We start from the raw sequence: 11,073 nt of genomic DNA on the forward strand, positions 1-11,073 counted from the left end.
CAAGTATTATGGAGTCATTCTCATTCTCTGCTGAATCTAGGATCACAAAGTCTGCAGGAAAGATGAACTTGTCAACCTTAACTAAAAGGTTTTCAATCAACCCTTTAGGATATACCACTGATTGGTCCACCAATTCCAAGGACATCTGTATTGGTTTCACCTCTCCTATGCCAAGCTTTTTCACTAAAGAAGATGGAATTAGATTTATACTTTCTCCTAAGTCACACATCCCCTTGTTGATGAATAGACTTCCAATAGTGCAAGGTAGGAAGAAACCTCCAGGATCTTCGAGCTTGGGAGGGAGCCCTTTTCTGAATAGTGCACTGCATTCTTCACTGAGCATTACATTCTCCTTCTCATTCCAACTCCTTTTCTTATTGATGAGCTCCTTTAAGAACTTGGCATATAGAGGCATTTGCTCCAATGCCTCAGCCAAGGGTATGCTGATCTCTAGCTTCTTGAAAGTCTCAAGGAATTTGTGGAAATGTTGATCCTTTGCTTCTTTGTGAAATCTCTGTGGATAAGGTAGTGGAGGTGTAAGACTCTTCTCCACTTGCTGCTGTCTTGGATTTGGTTCTTCCATGATCTGCTATCCCTTCTTAAAATTTTTTTGTTGGTTGTTCTCTTCTGTGAGCTTTTCTGGGACATTCTTGTTTGTTATGTCTTTATTGTTAGCTTCATCTTTCTCTGTTGGTTCTTTGTTACTCTCCATGAGCTTCTTGGTTGCCCCTTGGTTGCCATCCACCAATGTCTTTCCACTTCTTAATTGCATAGCTTTGCATTCTTCTTTTGGATTAGGAATGGTATCACTTGGTAGGGAGCTTGAAGGTCTCTCAATAGAAATCTGCTTGGAGATTTGTCCAATCTGCCTTTTTAGGCTCTTCATTGAAGCTTCTTGGTTCTTTGTTGTTAATTCTTGGTTCTTCATCATCTTCTCCATGAGCATCTCCAGATTAGTAATCCTCTGAGAGTTTTGTGAGATTGGTTGGTTTTGGGGTGTTGATGGATGATGGTAAGTGTTTTGGTTAGTTGGTTGGTTATTGGATGGATAATGGTTGGAGTTGGGGTAATTATTTTGGGGTTTTCTGTAAAAATTTTGGTTAGTTGGTTGCTGGTTGTGATTTTGGTTATTTCTTGGAGTGTTTTGAGCTGAGTTCCTTTGCCATGGTTGTTGGTTTTGGTTGTGGTTGTCTCCCCACCTAAGGTTTGGGTGGTTCTTCCAAGATGGATTGTAGGTGTCACCATACACGTCATTTGATCCAGAATTTTAGTTGTGCATATAGTGCACTTGCTCTTGTTGCTGTTCTTCTTGGTTCTCTTCATTCTGCCCCCAAGGAGTTGATGGTTGGCTTGTGGTACTCACTAATGCAACCTGAAGGCTATCAATTCTTTTGGCCATTTGCTCAAATTGTTGCTGAATCTGCTGATGCATCACTTTGTTTTGAGCCAAAATTGTATCCACTCCTTCCAATTCTAGCACTCCCTTCCTCTGTGATGGTTGGCGTTGCCTTTGGTGAGCAAAGAAATATTGGTTGTTGGCCACCATATCAATGAGATTCTGAGCTTCCTCTGCAGTTTTCATCAATTGCAATGATCCTCCAGCTGAGTGATCAAGTGCCTCTTGAGCCTTCAGAGTAAGTCCTTCATAGAAGTTCTGCAGCTTATCCCACTCAGTGAACATCTCTGGTGGACATTTCCTCAGCAGAGCCTTATATCTTTCCCATGCTTCATATAGATTTTCAGCATTCATTTGAGTGAATGTCTGCACCTCAGTCTTCAATCTTATGATCCTTTGAGGGGGATAAAATTTGGCAAGAAACTTGCTCACCAAATCATCCCAAGTGTTGATGCTCTCCTTTGAAAATGTTTCTAGCCATTGAGTAGCTTTGTCCCTGAGAGAGAATGGGAACAACAGCATCTTGTATATGTCAGGGTGCACTCCATTGCTTTTAACTGTGTCACAGATTCTCAAGAAAGTGGATAGATGTTGGTTCGGGTCCTCCAATGGTCCTCCTCCAAAAGAGCAGTTGTTTTGGACCAATGTGATGAGTTGTGGCTTTAGTTCAAAGTTGTTTGCATTGACATTAGGGGTAAGAATGCTACTCCCACAATGTCTATCATTTGCAAATGTGTAGGAAGCCAGTACTCTCCTTTGTTGTGGGTTATTGTTGGCCCCTCCTTCTGGTTGATTGAGATTTGATGGATCTCCTTCCATCTCTTTGAATTCCTCCTCAGATTCTTCCTCTCCAACAATGTTCTTCCATCTTTCAGCTCTTCTTAATCTTCGAAGAGTTCTTTGGTCAATTTCAGAGAGAATAGGAGAAGATCTTCCTGTACCTGACATACAAACACACAACAAGAAACACACAGAACCAGAAAACCAATGAAGCTTCAATCTATTGCTAGAACGAAGTTTTAGTTAGTTTAAGCAAAAATTCAAACAGTTAATGGGCTAATTAAAAATTAAAGAAACAGAAAAGAAAAAGTGCTTGATCTAGACCTCTACTTCACTTAATCATTTTCAATCTATTTCAATCCCCGGCAACGGCGCCAAAAACTTGATGTGTGGAAAATGATCCAACACAAAACTCACCGGCAAGTGTACCGGGTTGCATCAAGTAATAAAACTCACGGGAGTGAGGTCGATCCCACAAGGATTGAAGGATTGAGCAATTTTAGTTTAGTGGTTGATTTAGTCAAGCGAATCAAGTATTGGTTAAGTGATTTTGTATCCAACAGTAAGTAAATAGCAGAAAATGTAAAGGGATAGGGATGAGTTGCATAAATTAAAGAAAACTAAAATTAAAGAGGCTGAATCTTAAAGTGCAAGTAATTAAATGACTGAAACTTAAAGTGCAAGAAATGTAAAGTGCAGTAACTTAAAGTGCAAGAAATATAAATTGCTTGAATGGAAAAGGGATTTGAGGACTGGGAATTCAGAATTTAAGCAAGGGAAATTAACTTGCAGCAATTATCAAAGCAAGAGATGAATTGGAATTGACTAGATCTTAAACAGAAATGGAAATTTAATTGCAGCAGTGGTTCAACAGAAGAACCAAAAGGAAAATTGGATCTCAGGACTCCAGAGACTAGATAGCAAAGTCTAGATCTCAATTGCCTTCCCAGATCCAAGTTCACAAAGCAATTAACAAGAAATTAAAGATTGCAGCAGTAAGGAAAAGAAATTTAGCTCAGCAGCAGTAAGAAAATGAAATTTAGCTCAATTATGCAGTAGGAAAATCCAAGAGGTCTTAAATGGAGATTGAGACAAAAGTTCCTCAATTCTTCACACTCAAGACTCAAAGCAAGAAAAGTAAAAAGTACTCAAGCAAGAACAAGGAAGAAGAGAGATCAATTCTCCTTCCCAATTCTCTCAGATCTCAGTTCAAAGCTCTCAAAGGAAATGAAGTCTCAAAATGTAAAAATTCAAAAATCAAAAGAAAGGTCCTAATTACATCAAAATATCTCCTATTTATACAATTTCTATTCTTAGATTTTGGAATTTGGATGGGCTTTTGATTTGGTGAACAAATGAATTAAATTGAATTTTTAATCCAATTTTCAGCCCATGAGAAATTAGCTTCCAGGAGGCTGCCCTGCCCTTGTGGAGGGCAGAGCAGGAAAATTATGTGATGAAGCCTCGTGCGTGCTTGTGCTGCGCCAAGTGCTCATGCCCGTGCCAATTTGTGCGCTGGTCGTGAACCAAGAAATGCTGCCCTGCCCTTGTGGAGGGCAGGGCAATGTTGCCAATGGGTGAGGTCCCAAGTTCGAAACTTGGTGGAGGCACACGCTGCCCCTTTTTCCTTGGTTTTCTTGGCACCAAAGTAACGTCTAGTTCCTTGCTTCCTCATGGTGCTGTGTTCGATTCTTGGAGATTGAAAACAAGCCAATTTTTGCTTGTTTTCCTTGTATTTGAGTGCTACTCCTTTCCTCCTTGTTCTTGGGTTTGAAACCCATGGGTAACACTAGGAGACAATTTCCTTTGAATTATTTTTCATGAAAGCCCGATATTGCTCTGGAGGAGGGCAGGGCAGAATTTTTGCTTCCTTTGGTCCTTGGCATAGAATTGTGCTCTGCTTTTATTGTGGGCAGGGCAGTGATGTTTTGGAAGCTTGGTTCATTATGCTGCTCTCCTGGAGGGCAGTGTGTTCTTGTGGAGAGCAGTGTTTGCTTCCTCCTTCTATGTTGCACCACGCTTCTCCTCCCATGGCCACACTTCTTAAGCCACGTTTTTCTTCTTTTCTTCTTTTCTTCACCTACAAGAAACCAAAACAACCAATCAAAGTATCTCCAAATTCAGAAGGTTTATAAATCAATTAAAAATCTATTAAATTTAGCTTAAACCTCATGATTTAGCATCAATTAAATGGTGGTTGTTTGATTCAAAGAAGTCATGCATTTTCATTCTAAATTACTTACTTAGGATGCAAGAAAGTGCATAAAGACTAGTGAAACAAGTGAAATTAGCTTGAAAAATAGGTATATGATGACTTGTCATCAGCTACTTTATGAGTCTTGGCCGTGGCCCAAAGTACTCTGTCTTCCAGTGTTACCACTTGATACATACATGCCACAGAGACATAACTGGGTGAACCTTTTCAGATTGTGACTCAACTTTGCTAGAGTCTCCAATTAGAGGTGTCCAGGGTTCTTAAGCACATTATTTTTGCCTTGGATCACGACTTTATTTTTACCCTTGCCTTTTGGTTTAAAGGGCTATTGGTTTTTTCTGCTTGCTTTCTCTCCTTTTTTTTCGTTTTTCTCCTTTTTTCTTTTTTTTTTTGTATTCACTGCTTTTTCTTGCTTCAAGAATCATTATTATGATTTTTCAGATCCTCAGTAACATGTCTCCTTTTTCATCATTCTTTCAAGAGCCAACATTCATGAACAACAAATTCAAAAGACATATGCACTGTTCAAGCATACATTCAGAAGTCAAAGTATTGCCACCACATCAAAATAATTAATCTGTTATAAAATTCAAAATTCATGCAATTCTTCTCTTTTTTTTGATTAAGAACATTTTTCATTCAAGAAAGGTGATGGATTCATAGGACATTAATAACTTTAAGGCATAGACACTAAGACACTAATGATCATAAGACACAAACATAAATAAACATAAGCATGAAAATTCGAAAAATAGGAAAATAAAGAACAAGGAGATTAAGAACGGGTCCACCTTAGTGATGGCGGCTTGTTCTTCCTCTTGAAGATCTTATGGAGTCCTTGAGCTCCTCAATGTCTCTTCCTTGCCTTTTTTGCTCCTCTCTCATGATTCTTTGATCTTCTTTAATTTCATGGAGGAGGATGGAATGTTCTTGGTGCTCCACCCTTAGTTGTCCCATGTTGAAACTCAATTCTCCTAGAGAGGTGTTGATTTGCTCCCAATAATTTTGTGGAGGAAAGTGCATCCCTTGAGGCATCTCAGGGATTTCATGATGAGGAATTTCCTCATGCTCATGTCTATGAGTGGGATCTCCTGTTTGCATTGAGCTCCTTCCACATAGATATCCATGAGGACTTGGTCTAACCTTTGATTAAAGTTGACCTTTTTTTTTTAGTTTGAAAAGGGACCTCGGGGATCACCTTCTTCTTGGCCACAACTTCATAGAAGTGGTCTTGATGCACCCTTGAGATGAATCTCTCCATCTCCCATGACTCGGAGGTGGAAGCTTTTGCCTTTCCTTTCCTCTTTCTAGAGGTTTCTCCGGCCTTAGATGCCATAAATGGTTATGGAAAAACAAAAAGCAATGCTTTTACCACACCAAACTTAGAAGGTTTGCTCGTCCTCGAGCAAAAGAAGAAAGAAGAGAGTAGAAGAAGAAGAAATAGAGGAGATGGATGTGGCTTTGTGTTTTGGCCAAGGGGGAGAAGTAGTGTGTAGGTTGTGTGAAAATGAAGGAGTGAAGATGGGTTTATATAAGGAGTGGAGAGGGGTGTATGGTTCGGCCATTATGGGTGGGTTTGGGAGGGAAAGTGGTTTGAATTTTGAATGGTGAGGTAGGTGGGGTTTTATGAAGGATGGATGTGAGTGGTGAAAAGAATAGTGGGATTTGATAGGTGAGGGGTTTTTGGGGAAGAGGTGTTGAGGTGATTGGTGAATGGGTGAAGAAGAGAGAGAGTGGTGGGGTAGGTGGGGATCCTGTGGGGTCCACAGATCCTGAGGTGTCAAGGAAAATTCATCCCTGCACCAAGTGGCGAGCAAAAATGCTCTTTCTGCCAATTCTGGCGTTAAACGCCGGGCTGGTGTCCATTTCTGGTGTTTAACGCCAACTTCTTGCCCTTTCCTGGCGTTTAACGCCAGTCTGGTGCCCCTTTCTGGCGTTAAACGCCCAGAATGGTGCCAGACTGGGCGTTAAATGCCCATTTGCTGCCCTTACTGGCGTTTAAACGCCAGCAGAGTTTCCTCCAGGGTGTGCTATTTTTCTTTCTGTTTTTCATTCTGTTTTTACTTTTTCAATTGATTTTGTGACTTCTCATGATCATCAACCTAAAAAAAACATAAAATAACAAAGGAAAATAGATAAATATAACATTGGGTTACCTCCCAACAAGCGCTTCTTTAATGTCAGTAGCTTGACAGTGGGCTCTCATGGAGCCTTACAGATATTCAGAGCAATGTTGGAACCTCCCATCACCAAACTTAGAGTTTGAATGTGGGGGTTTTCAACACCAAACTTAGAATTTGGTTGTGGCCTCCTAACACCAAACTTAGAATTTGACTGTGGGGGCTCTGTTTGACTCTGTTTCGAGAGAAGTTCTTCATGCTTCCCCTCCATGGTAACAGAGGGATATCCTTGAGCCTTAAACACAAAGGATTCTTCATTCACTTGAATGAACAATTCTCCTCTGTCAACATCAATCACAGCCTTTGCTGTGGCTAGGAAGGGTCTGCCAAGGATGATGGATTCATCCATGCACTTCCCAGTCTCTAGGACTATGAAATCAGCAGGGATGTAATGGTCTTCAATCTTTACCAGAACATCCTCTACAAGTCCATAAGCTTGTTTTCTTGAGTTGTCTGCCATCTCTAGTGAGATTCTTGCAGCTTGCACCTCAAAGATCCCTAACTTCTCCATTACAGAGAGAGGCATGAGGTTTATGCTTGACCCTAGGTCACACATGGCCTTCTCAAAGGTCATGGTGCCTATGGCACAAGGTATTGAGAACATCCCAGGGTCCTATCTCTTTTGAGGTAATCTCTGCCTAGTCAAGTCATCCAGTTCTTTGGTGAGCAAAGGGGGTTCATCCTCCCAAGTCTCATTACCAAATAACTTCTCATTTAGCTTCATGATTGCTCCAAGGTACTTAGCAACTTGCTCTTCAGTGACATATTCATCCTCTTCAGAGGAAGAATACTCATCAGAGCTCATGAATGGCAGAAGTAAATCCAATGGAATCTCTATGGTCTTATTATGAGCCTTAGACTCCCATGGTTCCTCATTAGGGAACTCATTGGAGGCCAGTGGACGTTCATTGAGGTCTTTCTCAGTGGCGTTCACTGCCTCTTCTTCCTCTCCAATTTCGGCCATGTTGATGGCCTTGCACTCTCCTTTTGGATTTTCTTCTGTATTGCTTGGAAGAGTACTAGAAGGGAGTTCAGTAATTTTCTTGCTCAGCTGTCCCACTTGTGCCTCCAAATTTCAAATGGAGGACCTTGTTTCTGTCATGAAACTTTGAGTAGTTTTGATTAGATCAGAGACCATGGTTGCTAATTCGGAGTGGCTCTGCTTAGAATTCTCTGTCTGTTGCTGAGAAGATGATGGAAAAGGCTTGCCATTGCTAAACCTGTTTCTTCCACCATTATTGTTGTTGAAACCTTGTTGAGGTCTCTGTTGATCCTTCCATGAGGAGATTTGGATGATTTCTCCATGAAGGATTATAGGTGTTTCCATAGGGTTCTCCCATGTAATTCACCTCTTCCATTGATGGGTTCTCAAGATCATAAGCTTCTTCTTCAGATGAAGCGTCCTTAGTACTGCCTGGTGTAGCTTGCATTCCAGACAAACTTTGAGAAATCATATTGACTTGCTGAGTCAATATTTTGTTCTGAGCCAATATGGCATTCAGAGTATCAATCTCAAGAACTCCTTTCTTCTGATTCGTCCCATTGTTCACAGGATTCCTTTCAGAAGTATACATGAATTGGTTTTTTGCAACCATTTCAATGAGTTCTTGAGCTTCTGCAGGCGTCTTCTTCAGATGAAGAGATCCTCCAGCAGAGCTGTCCATTGACATCTTGGACAGTTCAGACAGACCATCATAGAAGATACCTATGATGCTCTATTCAGAAAGCATGTCAGAGGGACACTTTCTGATCAATTGTTTGTATCTTTCCCAAGCTTTATAGAGGGATTCACCTTCCTTCTGTCTGAAGGTTTGGACTTTCACTCTAAGCTTACTCAAATTTTGAGGTGGAAAGAACTTTGTCAAGAAGGCATTGACTAGCTTTTCCCAAGAGTTCAGGCTTCCTTTAGGTTGTGAGTTCAACCATATCCAAGCTCTGTCTCTTACAGCAAAAGGGAAATAGCATAAGTCTGTAGACCTCAGGGTCAACCTCATTAGTCTTGACAGTGTCACAGATTTGCAAGAATTCAGCTAAGAACTGATGAGGATCTTCCAATGGAAGTCCATGGAACTTGCAATTCTGTTGCATTAGAGAAACTAATTGAGGCTTAAGCTCAAAGTTGTTTGCTCCAATGGCAGGGATAGAGATGCTTCTCCCACAGAAGGCGGGAGTAGGTGCAGTAAAGTCACCCAACACCTTCCTTGCATTGTTGGCATTGTTGTTGTTTTCGGCTGCCATGGGTTCCTCTTCTTTGAAGATTTCTGTTAGGTCCTCTACAGAGAGTTGTGCCTTAGCTTCTCTTAGCTTTCGCTTCAAGGTCCTTTTAGGTTCAGGTTGGGCCTCAACAAGAATGCTTTTGTCTTATCTTCTGCTCATATGAAAGAGAAGAGAACAAGAAAATATGGAATCCTCTATGTCACAGTATAGAGACTCCTTGGGGTGTCAGAGGAAAAGAAAAATAGAAAGAAGAGGTAGAAGAATTTGAACTTATCAAGAAAGATAGAGTTGGAATTGTGCATTGAGGAGGAGTATTTGTCCATAAATAGAAGGATGTGAGAAGAGGGGAAGAAATTTTCGAAAATAAATTAAAAAAGATTTTAAAAACATTTTGAAAAATACTAATTGATTTTCAAAAACTAAGAGTGGAAAAGAAATCAAGTGATTTTTGAAAAAGATTTTGAAATTAGAAATAAAAAAGATAAGATAGAAAACTATTTTGAAAAAGATGTGATTAAGAAGATATGATTGAAAAGTTATGGTTTTAAAAAGATGTGATTGAAAAGATATGATTTGAAAAATAATTTGAAAAGATTTGATTTTGAAAATTAATGACTTGGCTAACAAGAAAGATATGATTCAGACATTAAACCTTTCTCAACAGAAAAGGCAACATGCTTGAAATGTTGAATCAAATCATTAATTGTTAGCAAGTATTTTTGAAAATGGAAAGAAATTGATTTTAAAAACATATGATTGAAAGGATATGATTTTAAAAAGATTTGATTTTGAAAAATTTTGAAAACTTGAGAAAATTTTGAATTAAAAACAAAATCTTCCTTCTTGTGCCATCCTGGCATTAAACGCCCAGCCAGGCACCCCGGCTGGCGTTTAAACGCCAGTTTTTCTTCCTCACTGGGCGTTTTGAACGCCCAGCTTTTTCTGTGTAATTCCTCTGCTGTATGTTCTGAATCTTCAATTCTCTGTATTATTGACTTGAAAAGACACAAATAAAATTTTTTTTTTGAATTTTTAATAATGAGGAATAATCAAAATGAAACTAAGATCAAATAAACAATGCATGCAAGACACCAAACTTAAAAGTTTGTATACTATTAACAGAATGAGAATGCATATGAGAAACAACAAAACACTCAAGACAAGAGAATTTAAAGATCAGAGTAAGGAAATCATCAAGAACAACTTGAAGATCAATGAAGACACATGACTGAATTCGAAAAATGCAGGAAGAACAGAAACATGCAATGGACACCAAACTTAAAATGAGACACTAGACTCAACAAGAAACATAAAATATTTTTGGTTTTTATGATTTTGTATTTATTTTTTTTTGGATTTTTTTTGAAAATTAAGTGGAAAAGAAAATAAAGATATCAAAATTCTTAATGAGAATTCCAGGAATCATGCAATGTTAGTCTAAAGCTTCAGTCTAAAGAAATTAGACATGGCTAGCCAAGCTTCAGCAGGACATTACATTCTGAATTGATGAAAATCAATCAGCTTTGGTGATGATAATAACATCACCTTGAAACACTAGAATTCATTCTTAAGAACTCTGAAGAAAAATACCTAAGCTAAGCAACAACATGAACCGTCAGTTGTCCAAACTCAAACAATACCCAGCAACGGCGCCAAAAACTTGGTGCATGAAATTGTGATCATCAATGGCGCCATCAACATGGTACGCTAAATTGCAATCTCAACTCTTTATCACAACTTCGCACAACTAACCAGCAAGTGCACTGGGTCGTCCAAGTAATAAACCTTACGCGAGTAAGGGTCGATCCCATGGAGATTGTTGGTATGAAGCAAGCTATGGTCACCTTGTAAATCTCAGTCAGGTAGACTCAAATGGTTATGGAGGATAACATAGAATATAAAATAAGGATAGAGACACTTATGTAATTCATTGGTGAGAATTTCAGATAAGCGTATGGAGATGCTTTGTCCCTTCCGTCTCTCTGCTTTCCTACTGTCTTCATCCAATCCTTCTTACTCCTTTCCATGGCAAGCTGTATGTTGGGCATCACCATTGTCAGTGGCTACAGTCCCATCCTCTCAGTGAAAATGTTCAACGCGCTCTGTCACAGCACGGCTATTCAGCTGTCGGTTCTCGATCATGTCGGAATAGAATCTAGTGATTCTTTTGCGTCTGTCACTAACGCCCCACAATCGCGAGTTTGAAGCTCGTCACAGTCATTCAATCATTGAATCCTACTCAGAATACCACAGACAAGGTTTAGACCTTCCAGATTCTCTTGAAT

The sequence above is a fragment of the Arachis hypogaea genome, chromosome 2 (assembly GCF_003086295.3).
Source record: "Arachis hypogaea cultivar Tifrunner chromosome 2, arahy.Tifrunner.gnm2.J5K5, whole genome shotgun sequence".
NCBI classification, from domain to species: domain Eukaryota; kingdom Viridiplantae; phylum Streptophyta; class Magnoliopsida; order Fabales; family Fabaceae; genus Arachis; species Arachis hypogaea.